Source organism: Pseudophryne corroboree, chromosome 6, assembly GCF_028390025.1.
Source record: "Pseudophryne corroboree isolate aPseCor3 chromosome 6, aPseCor3.hap2, whole genome shotgun sequence".
Lineage (NCBI taxonomy): Eukaryota > Metazoa > Chordata > Amphibia > Anura > Myobatrachidae > Pseudophryne > Pseudophryne corroboree.
In genome coordinates, this window is record NC_086449.1 from 27,640,049 (window position 1) to 27,661,670 (window position 21,622).

At 49.4% G+C, this 21,622-nt stretch overlaps 1 protein-coding gene across 3 annotated transcripts in view; it reads left to right on the top strand.

The window, feature by feature from the left end:
- Positions 1-21,622, top strand: part of LOC134935967 (zinc finger protein 84-like) — a 94,521-nt gene that overhangs the window by 21,627 nt on the left and 51,272 nt on the right. The window contains exon 2 of one of the 3 annotated variants that reach the window (XM_063930829.1): positions 15,952-16,073. The exons of the other annotated variants lie outside the window; for them this stretch is intronic. The gene's annotated coding sequence lies outside the window, so the exon portion shown is untranslated. The remainder of the gene's footprint in view (positions 1-15,951; positions 16,074-21,622) is intronic. 3 annotated transcript variants of the gene reach the window in all.

Here is a 21,622-nt window from a genome sequence, read left to right on the forward strand (position 1 = left end):
GACAGGGCACAAAAAGTAAAGCTTTAGGATCAGGTGGTGTGCACTGGCTCCTCCCCCTATGACCCTCCTCCAAGCCAGTTAGATTTTTGTGCCCGGCCGAGAAGGGTGCAATCTAGGTGGCTCTCCTAAAGAGCTGCTTAGGAAAGTTTAGCTTAGGTTTTTTATTTTACAGTGAGTCCTGCTGGCAACAGGATCACTGCAACGAGGGACTTAGGGGAGAAGAAGTGAACTCACCTGCGTGCAGGATGGATTGGCTTCTTGGCTACTGGACATCAGCTCCAGAGGGACGATCACAGGTACAGCCTGGATGGTCACCGGAGCCTTGCCGCCGGCCCCCTTGCAGATGCTGAAGTAAGAAGAGGTCCAGAATCGGCGGCAGAAGACTCCTCAGTCTTCTAAAGGTAGCGCACAGCACTGCAGCTGTGCGCCATTTTCCTCTCAGCACACTTCACACTGCAGTCACTGAGGGTGCAGGGCGCTGGGAGGGGGGCGCCCTGGGAGGCAAATGAATACCTATTTTGGCTAAAAATACCTCACATATAGCCTCCGGAGGCTATATGGAGATATTTAACCCCTGCCAGAATCCGTTAAGAGCGGGAGACGAGGCCGCCGAAAAAGGGGCGGGGCCTATCTCCTCAGCACACAGCGCCATTTTCCCTCACAGAAAGGCTGGAGGGAAGGCTCCCAGGCTCTCCCCTGCACTGCACTACAGAAACAGGGTTAAAACAGAGAGGGGGGGCACTAATTTGGCGATATGCTTATATATATATTAAGATGCTATAAGGGAAAACACTTATATAAGGTTGTCCCTATATAATTATAGCGTTTTTGGTGTGTGCTGGCAAACTCTCCCTCTGTCTCTCCAAAGGGCTAGTGGGTCCTGTCCTCTATCAGAGCATTCCCTGTGTGTGTGCTGTGTGTCGGTACGTGTGTGTCGACAGGTAGGAGGACGATGTTGGTGAGGAGGCGGAGCAATTGCCTGTAATGGTGATGTCACTCTCTAGGGAGTCGACACCGGAATGGATGGATTATTTAGGAAATTACGTGATAATGTCAACACGCTGCAAGGTCGGTTGACGACATGAGACGGCCGACAAACAATTAGTACGGTCCAGACGTCTCAAAAACACCGTCAAGGGTTTTAAAACGCCCGTTTACTTTAGTCGGTCGACACAGACACAGACAGGGACACTGAATCCAGTGTCGACGGTGAATAAACAAACGTATTCCTTATTAGGGCCACACGTTAAAGGCAATGAAGGAGGTGTTACGTATTTCTGATACTACAAGTACCACAAAAGAGGGTATTATGTGGGATGTGAAAAAACTACCGTAGTTTTTCCTGAATCAGATAAATTAAATAAAGTGTGTGATGATGCGTGGGTTCCCCCCGATAGAAAATTATGGGCGGTATACCCTTTCCCGCCAGAAGTTAGGGCGCGTTGGGAAACACCCTTTAAGGTGGATAAGGCGCTCACACGCTTATCAAAACAAGTGGCGGTACCGTCTATAGATAGGGCCGTCCTCAAGGACCAGCTGACAAGGCTGGAAAATATAATAAAAAGTATATACACACATACTGGTGTTATACTGCGGCCAGCGATCGCCTCAGCCTGGATGTGCAGAGCTAGGGTGGCTTGGTCGGATTCCCTGACTAAAAATATTGATACCCTTGACAGGGACAGTATTTTATTGACTATAGAGCATTTCTATATATGCGAGATGCACAGAGGGATATTTGCACTCTGGCATCATGAATAAACGCGATGTCCATAACTGCCAGAAGATGTTATGGACACGACAGTGGTCAGGTGATGCAGATTCCAAACGGCACAGTATGGCCGTATACAGGAAGAGGACTTGTTTGGGGTCGGTCCATCGGACCTGGTGGTCACGGCAACTGCTGGAAAATCCACCGTTTTTTACCCTAAGTCACATCTCTGCAGAAAAAGACACCGTCTTTTCAGCCTCAGTCCTCTCGTCCCTATAAGATCATATCTGCCCAGGGATAGAGGAAAGGGAAGAAGACTGCAGCAGGCAGCCCATTCCCAGGAACAGAAGCGTTCCACCGCGTCTGACAAGTTCTCAGCATGGCGCTGAGACCGTACAGGACCCCTGGATCCTACAAGTAGTATCCCGGGGGTACAGATGGGAATGTCGAGACGTTTCCCCTTCGCAGGCTCCTGAAGTCTGCTTTACCAAGTCTCCCTCCGACAAGGAGGTAGTATGGGAAAAAATTCACAAGCTGTATTCCCAGCAGGTGATAATTAAATTACCCCTCCTACTACAGAAAAGGGGTATTATTCCACACTATATTGTGGTACTGAAGCCAGAAGGCTAGGTGAGACTTATTCTAAAAAATTTTTTTTGAACACTTACAAAGGTTCAAATTAAGATGAAGTCACTCAGAGCAGTGATAACGAACCAGGAATAAGGGGACTATATAGTGTCCCGGGACATCAGGGATGCTTACCTCTATGTCCCAAATTTGCCCTTCTCACTAAGGGTACCTCAGGTTCGTGGTGCAGAGCTGTCACTATCAGTTTCAGACGCTGCCGTTTGGATTGTCCACGGCACCCTGGGGTCTTTACCAAGGTAATGGCCGAATTGATGATTCTTCTTCGAAGAAAAGGCGTCTTAATTATCCCTTACTTGGACGATCTCCTGATAGGGGCATAGTCCAGGGAACAGTTGGAGGTCGGAGTAGCACTATCTCGGATACTGCTACAATCAGCACGGGTGGATTCTAAATATTCCAAAATCGCAGCTGATCCCGACGACACGTCTGCTGTGCCTAGGGATGATTCTGGACACAGTCCAGAAAAAGGTGTTTCTCCCGGAAGAGAAAGCCAGGGAGTTATCCGAGCAAGTCAGGAACCTCCTAAAAACAGTGCATCATTGCACAAGGGTCCTGGTAAAAATGGTGGCTTCCTACGAAGCAATTCCATTCGGCAGATTTCACGTAAGAACTTTTCAGTGGGATCTGCTGGACAAATGGTCCGGATCGCATCTTCAGATGCATCAGCGGATAACCCAATATCCAAGGACAAGGGTGTCTCTCCTGTGGTGGTTATAGAGTGCTCATCTTCTAGAGGGCAGCAGATTCGGCATTCAGGATTGGATGCTGGTAACCACGGAGCCCAGCCTGAGAGGCTGGGGAGCAGTCACACAAGGAAAAAATTTCCAGGGAGTGTGATCAAGTATGGAGACTTTTCTCCACATAAATATACTGGAGCTAAGGGTAAATTTATAATGCTCTAAGCTTAGCAAGACCTCTGCTTCAAGGTCAGCCGGTATTGATCCAGTGGGAAAAACATCACGGCAGTCGCCCACGTAAACAGACAGGGCGACACAAGAAGCAGGAGGGCAATGGCAGAAACTGCAAGGACTTTTCGCTGGGCGGAAAATCATGTGATAACACTGTCAGCAGTTTTTCATCCCGGGAATGGAAACTGGGAAGCAGACTTCCTCAGCACGACCTCCACCCGGGAGAGTGGAAACTTCATTGAGAAGTTTTTTCCACATGATTGTAAACCGTTGGGAAATACCAAAGGTGGACATGATGGCGTCCCGTCTGAACAAAAAACGGGACAGGTATTGCGCCAGGTCAAGAGACCCTCAGGCAATAGATGTGGACGTTCTGGTAACACCGTGGGTGTACCAGTCGGTGTATGTGTTCCCTCCTCTGCTTCTCATACCTAAGGTGCTGAGAATTATAAGACGTAGAGGAGTAAGAACTATACTCATGGCTCCGGATTGGCCAAGAAGGACTTGGTACCCGGAACTTCAAGAGATGCTTACAGAGGTCTTATGGCCTCTGCCGCTAAGAAGGGACTTGCTTCAGCAAGTACCATGTCTGTTCCAAGACTTACCGCAGCTGCGTTTGTCGGCATGGCGATGGAAAGCCGGATCCTAAGGGAAAAAAGGCATTCCGGAAGAGGTCATTCCTACCCTGGTCAAAGCCAGAAAGGAGGTGACCGCACAACATTATCACCACGTGTGGCGAAAATATGTTGCGTGGTGTGAGGCCAGGAAGGCCCCACAAAGAAATTTCAACTCGGTCGTTTCCTGCATTTCCTGAAAACAGGAGTGTCTATGGGCCTCAAATTGGGGTCCATTAAGGTTCAAATTCGGCCCTGTAAATTTTCTTCCAGAAAGAATTGGCTTCAGTTCCTGAAGTCCAGAAGTTTGTCAAGGGAGTATTGCAGATACAAACCCCTTTTTTGTGCCTCCAGTGGCACTGTGGGATCTCAACGTAGTTCTGGGATTCCTCAAATCACATTGGTTTAAAACCAGTCAAATATGTGGATTTGAAGCATCTCACATAAAAAGTGACCATGCTCTTGGCCCTGGCCTGGACCAGGCGAGTGTCAAATTGGTGGTTTTTTCTCAAAAAAGCCCATATCTGTTTGTCCATTCGGACAGGGCAGAGCTGCGGACTCGTCCCCAGTTCTCTCCCTAAGGTGGTGTCAGTGTTTCACCTGAACCAGCTTATTGTGGTGCCTTGCACCTACTAGGGACTTGGAGGACTCCAAGTTGCTAGGAGTTGTCAGGGCCCTGAAAATATGTTCCAGGACAGCTGGAGTCAGAAAATCTGACTCGCTGTTTATACTGTATGCACCCAACAAGTTGGGTGCGCCTGCTTCTAAGCAGGCGATTGCTCGTTGGATTTGTAACACAATTCAACTTGCACATTCTGAGGCAGGCCTGCCACATTCTAAATCGGTTAAGGCCCATTCCACAAGGAAGGTGGGCTCATCTTGGGCGGCTGCCCGAGAGGTCTCGGCATTACAACTCTGCCGAGCAGCTACGTGGTCAGGGGAGAACACGTTTGTAAAATTCTACAAATTTGATATCCTGGCAAAAGAGGACCTGGAGTTCTCTCATTCGGTGCTGCAGAGTCATCCGCACTCTCCCGCCCGTTTGGGAGCTTTGGTATAATCCCCATGGTCCTTTCAGGAACCCCAGCATCCACTGGGACGATAGAGAAAATAAGAATTTACTTACCGATAATTCTATTTCTCGGAGTCCGTAGTGGATGCTGGGCGCCCATCCCAAGTGCGGATTATCTGCAATACTTGTACATAGTTACAAAAATCGGGTTATTATTGTTGTGAGCCATCTTTTCAGAGGCTCCGCTGTTATCATACTGTTAACTGGGTTTAGATCACAAGTTGTACGGTGTGATTGGTGTGGCTGGTATGAGTCTTACCCGGGATTCAAAATTCCTCCCTTATTGTGTACGCTCGTCCGGGCACAGTACCTAACTGGCTTGGAGGAGGGTCATAGGGGGAGGAGCCAGTGCACACCACCTGATCCTAAAGCTTTACTTTTTGTGCCCTGTCTCCTGCGGAGCCGCTATTCCCCATGGTCCTTTCAGGAACCCCAGCATCCACTACGGACTCCGAGAAATAGAATTATCGGTAAGTAAATTCTTATTATTTGCACTCTGGCATCAAGAGTAAGTGCGATGTCCATATCTGCCAGAAGATGTTTATGGACACGACAGTGGTCAGGTGATGCAGATTCCAAACGGCACATGGAAGTATTGCCGTATAAAGGGGAGGAGTTATTTGGGGTCGGTCCATCGGACCTGGTGGCCACGGCAACAGCTGGAAAATCCACCCTTTTTACCCCAAGCCACATCTCAGCAGAAAAAGACACCGTCTTTTCAGCCTCAGTCCTTTCGTCCCCATAAGGGCAAGCGGGCAAAAGGCCAGTCATATCTGCCCAGGGATAGAGGAAAGGGAAGAAGACTGCAGCAGGCAGCCCATTCCCAGGAACAGAAGCCCTCCACCGCTTCTGCCAAGTCCTCAGCATGACGCTGGGGCCGTACAAGCGGACTCAGGTGCGGTGGGGGGTCGTCTCAAGAGTTTCAGCGCACAGTGGGCTCACTCGCAAGTGGACCCCTGGATCCTACACGTAGTATCCCAGGGGTACAGATTGGAAATTCGAGACGTCTCCCCCTCGCAGGTTCCTGAAGTCTGCTTTACCAACGTCTCCCTCCGACAGGGAGGCAGTATTGGAAACAATTCACAAGCTGTATTCCCAGCAGGTGATAATCAAAGTACCCCTCCTACAACAAGGAAAGGGGTATTATTCCACACTATATTGTGGTACTGAAGCCAGACGGCTCGGTGAGACCTATTCTAAATCTGAAATATTTGAACACTTACATACAAAGGTTCAAATCAAGATGGAGTCACTCAGAGCAGTGATAGCGAACCAGGAAGAAGGGGACTATATGGTGTCCCTGGACATCAAGGATGCTAACCTACATGTCCCAATTTGCCCTTCTCACCAAGGGTACCTCAGGTTCGTGGTACAGAACTGTCACTATCAGTTTCAGACGCTGACGTTTGGATTGTCCACGGCACCCCGGGTCTTTACCAAGGTAATGGCCGAAATGATGATTCTTTTTCAAAGAAAAGGCGTCTTAATTATCCCTTACTTGGACGATCTCCTGATAAGGGCAAGGTCCAGAGAACAGTTGGAGGTCGAAGTAGCACTATCTCAAGTAGTTCTACGACAGCACGGGTGGATTCTAAATATTCCAAAATCGCAGCTGTTTCCGACGACACGTCTGCTGTTCCTAGGGATGATTCTGGACACAGTCCAGAAAAAGGTGTTTCTCCCGGAGGAGAAAGCCAGGGAGTTATCCGAGCTAGTCAGGAACCTCCTAAAACCAGGAAAAGTGTCAGTGCATCATTGCACAAGGGTCCTGGGAAAAATGGTGGCTTCTTACGAAGCGATTCCATTCGGCAGATTTCACGCAAGAACTTTTCAGTTGGATCTGCTGGAAAAATGGTCCGGATCGCATCTTCAGATGCATCAGCGGATAACCCTGTCTCCAAGGACAAGGGTGTCTCTTCTGTGGTGGATGCAGAGTGCTCATCCACTAAAGGGCCGCAGATTCGGCATTCAGGACTGGGTCCTGGTGACCACGGATGCCAGCCTGAGAGGCTGGGGAGCAGTCACACAGGGAAATAATTTCCAGGGAGTGTGATCAAGTCTGGAGACTTCTCTCCACATAAATATACTGGAGCTAAGGGCAATTTACAATGCTCTAAGCTTAGCAAGACCTCTGCTTCAAGGTCAGCCGGTATTGATCCAGTGGGACAACATCACGGCAGTCGCCCACGTAAACAGACAGGGCGGCACAAGAAGCAGGAGGGCAATGGCAGAAACTGCAAGGATTCTTCGCTGGGCGGAAAATCATGTGATAGCACTGTCAGCAGTGTTCATTCCGGGAGTGGACAACTGGGAAGCAGACTTCCTCAGCAGGCACGACCTCCACCCGGGAGAGTGGGGACTTCATCGGGAAGTCTTCCACATGATTGTGAACCGTTGGGAAAGACCAAAGGTGGACATGATGGCGTCCCGCCTGAACAAAAAACTGGACAGGTATTGCGCCAGGTCAAGAGACCCTCAGGCAATAGCTGTGGACGTTCTGGTAACACCGTGGGTGTACCAGTCGGTGTATGTGTTCCCTCCTCTGCTTCTCATACCCAAGGTACTAAGAATTATAAGACGTAGAGGAGTAAGAACTATACTCGTGGCTCCGGATTGGCCAAGAAGGACTTGGTACCCGGAACTTCAAGAGATGCTCACAGAGGACTCATGGCCTCTGCCGCTAAGAAGGGACTTGCTTCAGCAAGTACCATGTCTGTTCCAAGACTTACCGCGGCTGCGTTTGACGGCATGGCGGTTGAACGCCGGATCCTAAGGGAAAAAGGCATTCCGGAAGAGGTCATTCCTACCCTGGTCAAAGCCAGGAAGGAGGTGACCGCACAACATTATCACCACATGTGGCGAAAATATGTTGCGTGGTGTGAGGCCAGGAAGGCCCCACGAAGAAATTTCAACTGTCGATTCCTGCATTTCCTGCAAACAGGAGTGTCTAGGGGCCTCAGATTGGGGTCCATTAAGGTTCAAATTTCGGCCCTGTCGATTTTCTTCCAGAAAGAATTGGCTTCAGTTCCTGAAGTCCAGAAGTTTGTCAAGGGAGTACTGCATATACAACCCCCTTTTGTGCCTCCAGTGGCACTGTGGGATCTCAACGTAGTTCTGGGATTCCTCAAATCACATTGGTTTAAACCACTCAAATCTGTGGATTTGAAATATCTCACATGGAAAGTGACCATGATGTTGGCCCTGGCCTCGGCCAGGAGAGTGTCAGAATTGGCGGCTTTGTCTCACAAAAGCCCATATCTGATTGTCCATTCGGACAGGGCAGAGCTGCGGACTCGTCCCCAGTTTCTCCCTAAGGTGGTGTCAGCGTTTCACCTGAACCAGCTTATTGTGGTACCTGCGGCTACTAGGGACTTAGAGGACTCCAAGCTGCTAGATGTTCTCAGGGCCCTGAAAATATAGGTTTCCAGGACGGCTGGAGTCAGGAAAACTGACTTGCTGTTATCCTGTATGCTCCCAACAAACTGGGTGCTCTTGCTTCTAAGCAGACGATTGCTAGTTGGATGTGTAGTACAATTCAGCTTGCACATTCTGTGGCAGGCCTGCCACAGCCAAAATATGTAAATGCCCATTCCACAAGGAAGGTGGGCTCATCTTGGGCGGCTGCCCGAGGGGTCTCGGCTTTACAACTTTGCCGCGCTGCTACTTGGTCAGGGGCACACCCTGGCTGAGGAGGACCTGGAGTTCTCTCATTCGGTGCTGCAGAGTCATCCGCACTCTCCCGCCCGTTTGGGAGCTTTGGTATAATCCCCATGGTCCTGACGGAGTCCCCAGCATCCACTTAGGACGTCAGAGAAAATAAGAATTTACTTACCGATAATTCTATTTCTTTATCATCCACTAGGGGTCACTGGAGTACTCTTGGGATATGGACGGGCTTCAGTAGGAACAGCACTGAATATTTAAATTTAGAACACTCCACCCCTCCATATCCCCGAGTACCTCTCAGTGTTTTTTTCTGTGCTCGAAGTAGTAACAGCTAAATGTGGCTGAGTCCACACTTACTTTGAATTTTATTTTTATTTTTTCTATTTTATACATCCCTTTCCCCCTTCCAAAAGGCATGGTCAGGGATAGTGCAGCTGCTGATAGCAGCAGGGGCGTGTCGGGCCTCTCTGAAAGAGCTCCCTCACAGCCACACACACACACTTCCTGCAGGCTGGACGGCGCTTACTGAGAAGCCCCGTCGGAGCCTCATTACAGACTACTATTGCAGGTATGTGAGGCGATTCCATGCCAGACCTCACGGAACACGATGAGGGTGAGGAGGGCGAAGTGGAGTCAGATGGCGAGGAGGTTAACAGTTCCGGCATTGATGATCTCATCAGAGCGGTACGTCAGTCTCTAAGGTTTCCTGAAGCTGAGCAGCCTCTCACAAATGATCAGGTCGTATTTACTAAACGACGGAAGACGCCAATAAGTTTTCCTGTGTCGGATTCTCTAAATCAGATGTTAGTAGAAACACGACAGAATCCAGATAAACAGTTTTCTATACCTCGCAGATTTAAGTCTAGTTATCCGTTTCCAGACTCGGTAACGTGTACATGGGAGAATCCACCAATAGTTGAATCGTCAGTGTCCAAGCTTACCAAGAAATTAACCATACCAGTGCCAGCAGCTACTACGCTTAAAGATCCTTCAGATCGCAAGATAGAAACTATGCTAAAATCCATGTATGTAGCAGCAGGTGTGATGCTAAGACCTGGATTGGTTGGCATTTGGGTCACTAAGGCGCTCATAATATGGCTTACAGAACTCAAATCTGCTTTACATGACGAAAACCTGATAATTCTTGTAAATCAAATGATTGAGGCTGTAGAGTATCTCTGTACAGCGTCTACTGACGTCTGTCAGCTCACTTCTCGTATTTCATCGTCGCTAGTTACGGCACGAAGAGCACTCTACCTGCGTACTTATCAGGCGGAGGCAGAGGTCAAACGAAGTATAGAGGCGTTGCCTTACGATGGAAAGAAGTTGTTTGGTCCAGAATTGGACGCATGGATTGCGGAGGCTACGGGAGGTAAGTCTGTTTTCTTACCATTGCCTCCACCGGTTCCAAGAAGAAGGTACGCTGGACCTTCGTTCAGATCCTTTAGACCTCAGCCCTTTCGAGGACGTGGCAGAGGATCAGCCACGCCTGCTAGACGTGGTCGCGGACGTGGTTTCCATCAAACCAACACAATTCGCCAAGACGCTAAGGTTACCGACAAGCCAGTGGCATGACGGGCTACCAGCCCATCTCGGTTCTCCAATTGTGGAAGCACGCCTTCAGACGTTCCATGTGGCGTGGTTCCACACATCCGCGGATGGCTGGATCCACAATTTAGTGTTAAAAGGTTACAAAATAGAGTTTGACTGTTTTCCGCCTCTGCGGTTTTTCAAGACAGGATTGCCTCTGTCGGACGACAAGAGGACGGTTTTGCAAATTGCCATTCAGTCCCTACTGGATTCGGCAGTATTGATTCCGGTCCCTGTACACCAACAGGGTCAGGGTTATTATTCAAGTCTGTTTGTGGTCCCGAAGCCAGATGGCTCAGTCAGACCAATATTGAACTTAAAGGGGCTCAATCAGTACGTAACTTACTACAGATTCAAGATGGAGTCTCTACGTTCGGTGATTGCGGGTTTAGAGGCAAAGGAATTTATGATTGCGCTAGACCTCAAGGATGCGTACTTACACATTCCAATTTGGCAGCCTCATCAGAGATTCTTACACTTTGCAATACGCCAGAACCATTACCAGTTTCAGGCTCTACCGTTTGGCCTGTCATCAGCGCCGCGGGTATTCACCAAAGTGATGTCTGTGATGATAGCTCACCTCAGATCCCTGGGAGTGACAATAGTTCCGTATTTAGACGATCTGCTCATCAAAGCTCCGTCTCAACAGATACTTCTCCAACATGCGCTGCTAACATACAATGTACTGGTTCACCACGGTTGGATTGTCAACTTCAAGAAATCACATCTAATTCCGTCTCAACGTCTTCAGTTCCTAGGTATGATTCTCGATACGGTCAATCAAAGAATTTACCTACCACAGCAGAAAGTACAAATGCTACGCCATCTAGTACAATTAGTGCTCAAGCCACGAACAGTGTCGGTACACTTGTGCATTCGCCTCTTAGGCACAATGGTGGCAGCTTTCGAGGCGCTTCAGTTCGGAAGATTTCACTCTCGTCCATTTCAACTGAATGTGCTTGCCCAGTGGTCGGGCTCGCATCTGCAGATTCATCACAGGGTGAAGTTGTCGCCAACAGCAAGAGTATCTCTGCTCTGGTGGCTCAAGGAACACAATTTAACCGCAGGAAGACGGTTCGGAGGTTGGAATTGGATAATTCTAACTACGGACGCCAGTCTCAGAAGTTGGGGAGCGGTAATTCAAAATTGTCAGCTCCAGGGTCTCTGGGCGGATCACAAGAAATTGCTGTCTATAAATGTTCTAGAACTCCGCGCAATTTACAATGCGCTACGACAAGCAGTGCACATGCTTCGCTCTCAGCCTGTCCAAGTGCAGTCGGACAATGCGACGGCGGTAGCATACATCAACAAACAAGGAGGAACGAGAAGCCACATGGCAATGCGGGAAGTAGCTCGAATCCTCAATTGGGCGGAATGCCACCAGGTGATATTGTCGGACGTGTTCATTCCGGGAGTGGACAACTGGGAAGCGGATTATCTCAGTCGTCGGGATTTTCATCCAGGCGAATGGTCATTAAATCCAGAAGTGTTTCACATGTTGGTTCAGCGATGGGGTTATCCTCAGGTGGACCTGATGGCATCTCGACACAATCACCAGACATTCCAGTATGTGTCCAGAACAAGAGATCCAAAGGCAGTGGCGGTGGATGCTCTTACGGTCGAGTGGCCGTACAGTCTTGTGTATCTGTTTCCACCGTTTCCGTTGCTCCCTCTGGTGCTAAAACGAATCAAAAGAGAGTCGGTCACAGTCATACTAGTGGCGCCTCATTGGCCTCGGAGAGCTTGGTACTCGGATCTCCGAGGATTACTCGCAGACGATCCTTGGCCGCTCCCGCTACGTCCAGACCTGTTACAACAGGGTCCGTTCCTTTACCCCGATTTAGCGTGGCTGCGTTTGACGGGGTGGCTGTTGAGACCGCCCTCTTAAGAAAAGAGGGCATTCCAGATTCAGTTATACCAACCATGTTACGAGCTAGGAAACCGGTTACGGCAGCTCATTATTACAGAATATGGCGCGCCTATATAGGTTGGTGTGAAGCTCGGAAAGTTCCGACATCATCTTTCAGGTTATGCCGCCTTTTGTTGTTTCTACAAACAGGGTTAGATGGAGGATTGCGTTTATCTACACTAAAGGTGCAGGTATCTGCTTTGTCAATTTACTTTCAAAGACGATTGGCTCTATTACCGCCTATACGCACTTTTCTCCAAGGTGTCCTCAGAGTACAGCCTCCATTCAGTCCACCTACAGCGCCATGGGACTTGAATCTGGTTTTGGAGTTCTTACAGTCTTCATATTTTGAACCCTTACAGCAAGTGGATATAAAGTTTCTCACTTGGAAAACAATTTTTCTTCTAGCCTTAGCTTCGGCAAGGCGTGTTTCGGATTTGGGTGCCTTGTCATGCAAGTCACCGTATTTGGTGTTTCATGATGACAGAGCGGAACTTCGGACGAATCCCGCTTTCTTACCAAAGGTAGTGTCATCTTTTCACATCAATCAACCAATAGTAGTTCCTGTGTTGACAGCACATTCTGGAACTCTGGATGTGGTACGCGCATTACGCGTTTATGTATCCCGCACGTCTTCAGTTCGTAAGACGGATACGTTGTTTGTTCTCTATGATGCTGCCAAGATAGGTTGGCCAGCGTCTAAACAAACCTTATCCAGATGGATAAAACTGACCATACGTCAGGCTTACCTTCATGCTAGGTTACAACCGCCTACGTCAGTAACCGCTCATTCCACACGTTCTGTGGGAACTTCATGGGCAGCTGGTCGTGGGGCTTCTACGACGCAGCTTTGCCGTGCGGCTACATGGTCTTCAGTGCACACATTTGTGCGCTTTTACAAGTTTGATACGTTTGCGGCATCAGCATCTAGCTTTGGCCGTCTAGTGTTACAGGTGCCAAACAGCTCTCCCGCCCACGGGGGAAGCTTTGGTACGTCCCAAGAGTACTCCAGTGACCCCTAGTGGATGATAAAGAAAATAGGATTTTGGTACTTACCAGGTAAATCCTTTTCTTTGAATCCATAGGGGGCACTGGACGCCCACCCAGAGCAGTTTTACCTAGTTGTGGTTAGTTTTGAGGATCTTATGGTAACACACTTTCACCGACTGGTTCAAATTACAAGTGCTGGTTAGGGTGTCAACTGTTTAGTTGTCAGTAACGTTATGTGTTAACTTCGTTATTGTCAGTTATGTTATATGTAATACTCCATTGTCAACCTCTCTATAGTTCCTGTTCGGCTCAGTAAAAAACACTGAGAGGTACTCGGGGATATGGAGGGGTGGAGTGTTCTAAATTTAAATATTCAGTGCTGTTCCTACGGAAGCCCGTCCATATCCCAAGAGTACTCCAGTGCCCCCTATGGATTCAAAGAAAAGGATTTACCTGGTAAGTACCAAAATCCTATTTTCTCGTAGTCCGTAGTGGATGCTGGGCGCCCATCCCAAGTGCGGATTGTCTGCAATACTTGTACATAGTTATTGTTACAAAAATCGGGTTATTATTGTTGTGAGCCATCTTTTCAGAGGCTCCGCTGTTATCATGCTGTTAACTGGGTTCAGATCACAGGTTGTACAGTGTGATTGGTGTGGCTGGTATGAGTCTTACCCGGGATTCAAAATCCTTCCTTATTGTGTACGCTCGTCCGGGCACAGTATCCTAACTGAGGCTTGGAGGAGGGTCATAGGAGGAGGAGCCAGTGCACACCACCTGATCCTAAAGCTTTTACTTTTGTGCCCTGTCTCCTGCGGAGCCGCTATTCCCTATGGTCCTGACGGAGTCCCCAGCATCCACTACGGACTACGAGAAATAGAATTATCGGTAAGTAAATTCTTATTTTTTTGTAACGTCCTTGAGGATGCTGGGACTCCGTAAGGACCATGGGGAATAGACGGGCTCCGCAGGAGATATGGCACTTTAAGAAAGCTTTGGATTCTGGGTGTGCACTGGCTCCTCCCTCTATGCCCCTCCTCCAGACCTCAGTTTTACACTGTGCCCAGAGCAAGATGTGTGCACTGCAGAGAGCTCTCCAGAGTTCTCTGCCTGAAAGCATTTTTGTTTGGATTTTTCTTTCTACTTTTTACTACTTTTTCACAGGGAGCACTGCTGGCAACAGGCTCCCTGCATCGAGGGACTGAGGAGAGAGGAGCAGACCTTCTTGTCAAAGATACTGGACACCATTAGCTCCAGAGGGGGTGAATGCTGGTTCTTACTGGGCGCCCTGGTCAGCAATATAAACCTCTGCATGGCAAAAAGACTATATACATGTACAGGTGGGCTCTTGCATGTATATAAAAGAGCCCCCGCCATATTTTACGAAGTTTGAGCGGGACAGAAGCCCGCGCCGAGGGGGCAGTGCTTCTCCCTCAGCACTCACCAGTGCCATTTTCTCTCCACAGCACCGCTGCGAGGAAGCTCCCCGGACTCTCCCCTGCTTACACATGGTGAGAGGGTGCTTAAAAGAGAGGGGGGGGGGGGCACATCATTGGCGATTTACATATTACACAGCGCTGCTGGGGAAAAACATTTTGTGTTGGTCTCCAGGGTTATTGCGCTGGGGTGTGTGCTGGCATACTCTGTCTCTCCAAAGGGCCTTGACAGGGATACTGTCTTCAGAAAAGGGGTTCCCTGTGTGTGTGAAGTGTGTCGGTACGCGTGTCGACATGTTTGACGAGGAAGGCTCGCTTACTGTGGAGGGGGAGTGTTTGAATGTCAGGTCGCCGTCTGCAACGCCGACACCGGAATGGGTGGATATGCTGAATGTCTTGAATGCAAATGTCAATCTATTGCATAAAAGGTTAAACAAGGCAGAAGCTAGGGATCAGTCAGGTACCCAGTCCATGCTTGTCCCTGTGGCGCCAGGCCCGTCGGGGTCTCAGTAGCGCACCATATCCCAGATTGATGACACAGATACCGACACAGATTCTGACTCTAGTGTCGACTATGAAGATGCAAAATTACAGCCGAAGGTGGCAAAAGGTATTCGGTACATGATTATGGCCATTAAATAGGTTTTGCATATTACTGAGGAACCCCCTGTCCCTGACACGAGGGTACACATGTATAAAGAGAAAAGGCCTGAAGTCACTTTTCCATCATCATTTGAATTAAGTGAATTGTGCGAAAAGGCTTGGGACTCTCCAAATAAGAGACCACAACTTCCCAAAAGGATTCTTATGGCGTATCCTTTTCCACAAACTGATAGGATACGCTGGGAATCTTCACCAAAAGTGGACAAGGCGCTGACACGCTTGTCCAAAAAGGTGGCACTGCCTTCTCAGGATACGGCTTCCCTCAAGGAACCGGCTGATCGCAGGCAGGAAATTACCTTGAAGCACATTTGCACTCCGGTACTATTGCTAGACTGGCTATGGCGTCGGCCTGGATTTGTAGTGCGGTTGTGGCATGGGCAGATTCCTTATCTGCGGAGATTGACACCTTAGATAGGGATGCCATTCAAATGACCATAGAGCAGTGGTTCTCAAACTCGGTCCTCAGGACCCCACACAGTGCATGTTTTGCAGGTAACCCAGCAGGTGCACAGGTGTATTCATTACTCACTGAAACATTTTAAAAGGTCCACAGGTGGAGCAAATTATTTCACTTGTGATTCTGTGAGGAGACCTGCAAAACATGCACTGTGTGGGGTCCTGAGGACAGAGTTTGAGAACCTGTGCCATAGAGCATATCAGAGATGCTGCCTTGTATATATGAGATGCTCAGAGAGACATTTGTTTATTAAGCTCCAGAATAAATCCTATGTCTGTTTCTGCTAGGCGACTCCTGTGGACCAGGCAGTGGACGGAAGATGCCGATCCTAAGCGGCACATGGAGTCCTTGCCGTACAAGGGGGAGGAGGAGTTTGGAGATGTCCTCTCGGACCTTGTCTCTACGGCTGGTAAGTCGAATTTCTTACCTTATGTCCCCCCCGCAGCATACAAAGAAGGCACCTCATTATCAAATGCAGTCCTTTCGTTCCAATAAAAACAAGAAGTTGCAGGGATCGTCCTTTGTTACCAGAGGAAAAGGTAGTGGAAAAAAGCTGCACACAGCTAGTTCCCAAGAAGTCCTCCCCTGCGTCTGCAAAGTCCACCGCATGACGCTGGGGCTTTCCCGGGGGGAGGCAGATCTGGTGGGGGCTCGTCTTCGGTTTTTCAGCCACGTCTGGGTTCAATCGCAGCTGGATCCCTGGGCAGTAGAGATTGTTGCTCAGGGATACAGGCTAGAATTCGAAGACTTGCCTCCTCGCCGGTTTTTCAAATCGGCTCTGCCGACTTCCCCGTCAGAGAGGGAGTCAGTGTTGACAGCAATCCAAAAATTGTATGTTCAACAGGTGATTGTCACAGTTCCTCATCTCCAGCAGGGAGAGGGATATTATTAAACCCGGTTTGTGGACCCGAAACCGGACGGTTCGGTCAGGCCACTTTTAAACCTGAAATCTCTGAACTTGTACTTGAAAAGGTTCAAGTTCAAAATGGAATCACTCCGGGCGGTCATCGCCAGCCTGGTGGGGGGGGGGGGGGGATTGGATGGTGTCCCTGGACATAAAGGATGCATACCTTCATGTTCCAATATCCCCCCCCCCCCCCCCCCCCCCCCCCCCCATCAGGCGTTCCTGAGATTTGCAGTGCAGGACTGTCACTACCAATTTCAGCCGTTACCGTTTGGGCTTTCCACGGCCCCGAGGGGGTTTTCACCAAGGTAATGGCGGAAATGATGGTGTTCCTGCACAGGCAGGGGGTCACAATTATCCCATACTTGGACGATCTCCTAATAAAGGCGAGACCGAAGTCCCAGCTAGTTCCTACAACGTGTCTGACCTTTCTTGGCCTGATCCTAGACACAGACCAGAAAAAGGTTTTTCTTCCGATCTAAAAGGTTCAGGAACTCATGACCATGGTCAGGAACCTATTGAAACCAAAGAAGGTTTCAGTGTATCAGTGCACGCGGGTCCTGGGGAAGATGGTGGCTTCATACGAGGCCACCCCTTTCGGCAGATTCCATGCAAGGACTTTTCAATGGGACCTCTTGGACAAGTGGTCCGGGTCCCATTTACAAATGCATCAAAGGATCACCCTGTCTCCCAGGACCAGGGTATCTCTTCTGTGGTGGCTGAACAGTGCTCACCTTCTAGAGGGTCGTAGGTTCGGCATTCAGGACTGGGTCCTGGTGACCACGGACGCAAGCCTCAGAGGCTGGGGAGCAGTGGCACTGGGAAGAAATTTCCAAGGTCTCTGGTCAAGCCTGGAGACTTGTCTCCACATCAACGTCCTGGAGTTGAGGGCCATATAAAACGCCCTGCGTCAAGCGGAGAACTTACTTCGGAGAAGACCGGTTCTGATTCAGTCAGACAATGTCACTGCAGTGGCTCATATAAACCGCCAAGGCGGAACAAGGAGCAGAGTGGCCATGGCAGAGGCGATCAGGTTTCTACGCTGGGCGGAAGGCCATGTAAGCGCGCTGTCAGCGGTGTTCATCCCGGGGGTGGACAACTGGAAGGCGGACTTCCTCAGCAGGCACGACCTGCATCCCGGGGAGTGGGGACTTCATCAAGAAGTCTTTGCACAGATCGCGGATCGGTGGGGCCTGCCTCAAATAGACATGATGGCGTCCCGTCTCAACAAAAAGCTAAAGCGGTATTGCGCCAGGTCAAGGGACCCTCAGGTGGTAGCGGTAGACGCTCTGGTGACACCTTGGGTGTTCAGATCGGTCTATGTGTTTCCTCCTCTTCCTCTCATACCCAAGGTGTTGAGAATTGTAAGAATAAGCAGGGTCAGAACAATCCTCATTGTTCCAGATTGGCCACGGAGGACTTGTTATCCGGAACTGCAAGAGTTGCTCACAGAAGATCCGTGGCCTCTTCCTCTAAGACAGGACCTGCTACAGCAGGGGCCCTGTCTGTTCCAAGACTTACCGCGGCTGCGTTTGACGACATGGCGGTTGAACGCCGGATCCTAGCGGAAAAAGGAATTCCGGAGGAAGTCATTCCTACCCTGATCAAGGCTAGGAAAGACGTGACTTTGAAACATTATCACCGTATATGGCGGAAATATGTTTCTTGGTGTGAGGCCAGAGCTGCTCCTACAGAGGAGTTCCATTTGGGCCGTCTACTTCACTTCCTTCAAACAGGAGTGTCCTTGGGCCTAAAATTAGGGTCAATAAAGGTCCAGATTTCGGCCTTATCCATTTTCTTTCAAAGAGAATTAACCTCTCTTCCTCAGGTACAGACTTTTGTGAAGGGGGTGCTGCATATTCAGCCTCCCTTTGTGCCTCAGGTGGCGCCTTGGGATCTTAACGTGGTCTTACGTTTCCTCAAGTCACCTTGGTTTGAACCACTTAAAACTGTGGAGTTGAAATACCTCACGCGGAAAGTGGTCATGTTGTTGGCGTTAGCTTCGGCGAGACGTGTTTCAGAATTGGCGGCTTTATCGCATAAAAGCCCATACTTGTTTTTTCACGTGGATAGGGCAGAGTTGAGGACTCGTCATCACTTTTTGCCAAAAGTGGTCTCATCTTTTCATGTGAACCAACCTATTGTCGTGCCTGTGGCTACAAGGGACTTGGAGGATTCAGAGTCCCTGGATGTAGTCAGGGCTTTGAAGATTTATGTGACCAGAACGGCTTGGATCAGGAAGACTGAAGCTTTGTTTGTTCTGTATGCGGCCAACAAGGTTGGCGCCCCTGCTTCAAAGCAGACTATTGCTCGCTGGATCTGTAACACGATTCAGCAGGCGCATTCTACGGCAGGCTTGCCGTTACCGAAATCTGTTAAGGCCCACTCCACTAGGAAAGTGGGCTCCTCTGGGGCGGCTGCCCGAGGGGTCTCGGCATTACAGTTGTGCCGAGCAGCTACTTGGTCGGGGACAAACACCTTTGCAAAGTTCTATAAGTTTGATACCCTGGCTGCGGAGGACCTCCTGTTTGCTCAATCGGTGCTGCAGAGTCATCCGCACTCTCCCGCCCGTTTGGGAGCTTTGTTATAATCCCCATGGTCCTTTACGGAGTCCCAGCATTCTCAAGGACGTTAGAGAAAATGAGATTTTACTTACCGGTAAATCTATTTCTCGTAGTACGTAGAGGATGCTGGACGCCTGTCCCAAGTGCGGACTTCTTCTGCATGACTTGTATATAGTTATTGCTTACATAAGGGTTATATTATAGTTTTCGGTGATGTTGTTCATACTGTTAACTGGGTAAGTTTATCTTAAGTTATACGGTGTGATTGGTATGAATCTCTACCTTAGATTTACAAAAATCCTTCCTAGTGCTGTCCATCTCCTCTGGGCACAGTTTCCCTAACTGAGGTCTGGAGGAGGGGCATAGAGGGAGGAGCCAGTGCACACCCAGAATCCAAAGCTTTCTTAAAGTGCCCTATCTCCTGTGGAAGCCCGTCTATTCCCCATGGTCCTTACGGAGTCCCAGCATCCTCTACGGACTACGAGAAATAGATTTACCGGTAAGTAAAATCATATTATTCCTGTGAATATGTGGTTGTAGTCTCCAGCTACCCCTCAAGTTGGGCCAGTGGATCATGATTCTGGGTATAAATTGACTTGCCTAAGTGGAGCAGCCATGATCTGCAGCTCACGGATGCTGTTAGACTGCATGATGTCTGTTTTATAAGGAGAGGTGACCACAATGGGTGGTCTTCAGTATACCAGCGCCGGAATCCCGACACTTATTCTCCCTCGTGGGGGTCCACGACCGCGCCACCGTGCCCGCAGCGTGGCGAGCGCAGTGAGCCCGCAAGGGGCTCATTTGCGCTCACCACACTGTTGGTAAGTTGGCGGTCGGGCTCCCGGCGCCGGTATGCTGGTCGCCGGGAGCCCATACTACACCCACCACAATGGCAGATAGTGCTGGCCGCTCAGGTGTTCCCAATTTATGATGCATGCTCGCTAGTGTTACCATTTCTCTTTTCTCTGACGTCCTAGTGGATGCTGGGAACTCCGTAAGGACCATGGGGGGGGATAGCGGCTCCGCAGGAGACAGGGCACATCTAAAGAAAGCTTTAGGATCACCTGGTGTGCACTGGCTCCTCCCCCTATGACCCTCCTCCAAGCCTCAGTTAGATTTTCTGTGCCCGACGAGAAGGGTGCACACTAGGGGCTCTCCTGAGCTCTTTGTGAAAGTTTTAGTTTAGGTTTATTATTTTCAGTGAGACCTGCTGGCAACAGGCTCACTGCATCGAGGGACTAAGGGGAGAAGAAGCGAACTCACCTGCGTGCAGAGTGGATTGGGCTTCTTAGGCTACTGGACATTAGCTCCAGAGGGACGATCACAGGTTCAGCCTGGATGGGTCACCGGAGCCGCGCCGCCGGCCCCCTTACAGAGCCAGAAGAGCGAAGAGGTCCGGAAAAATCGGCGGCAGAAGACTTTCCTGTCTTCAGATAAAGGTAGGCGCACAGCACCGCAGCTGTGCGCCATTGCTCTCAGCACACTTCACACTCCGGTCACTGAGGGTGCAGGGCGCTGGGGGGGCAGCGCCCTGAGACGCAATAAATCGATAGAAAACCTTTTATGGCTAAAATAAATGCATCACATATAACTCCTGGGCTATATGGATGCATTTAACCCCTGCCAAAACATTCAAGAAAACGGATGATAAGGACGCCGAGAAAGGGGCGGAGCCTATCTCCTCAGCACACTGGCGCCATTTTCCCTCACAGCTCAGTTGGAGGGAAGCTCCCTGGCTCTCCCCTGCAGTCACTACACTACAGAAAGGGGTTAAAAAAGAGAGGGGGGCACAAATTAGGCGCAGTATAAACAATACAGCAGCTATAAAGGGAAAACACTTATATAAGGTTATCCCTGTATATATATAGCGCTCTGGTGTGTGCTGGCAAATTCTCCCTCTGTCTCCCCAAAGGGCTAGTGGGGTCCTGTCCTCTATCAGAGCATTCCCTGTGTGTGTGCTGTGTGTCGGTACGTTTGTGTCGACATGTATGAGGAGAAAAATGATGAGGAGACTGAGTAGAGTGTCTGTAATAGTGTTGTCACCCCCTGGGGGGTCGACACCTGAGTGGATGTACTGTTGAAATTGCGTGACAGTGTCAGCTTTGTATAAAAGACAGTGGTTGACATGAGACAGCCGGCTACTCAGCTTGTGCATGTCCAGACGTCTCATACAGGGGCTCTAAAGCGCCCGTTACCTCAGATACAGACGCCGACACGGATACTGACTCCTGTGTCGACGGTGAAGAGACAACCGTGATTTCCAATAGGGCCACACATTGCATGATTGAGGCAATGGAAAAAGTTTACACTCTTCTGATAATATAAATACCACCAAAAAAAGGGGTATTATGTTTGGTGAGGAAAAACTTCCTGTAGTTTTCCTGAATCTGAGAAATAAAATGAGGTGTGTGATGATGCGTGGGTTTCCCCCCGATAACAATTGATAATTTCTAAAAAGTTATTGGCAGTATACCTTTTCCCGCCAGAGGT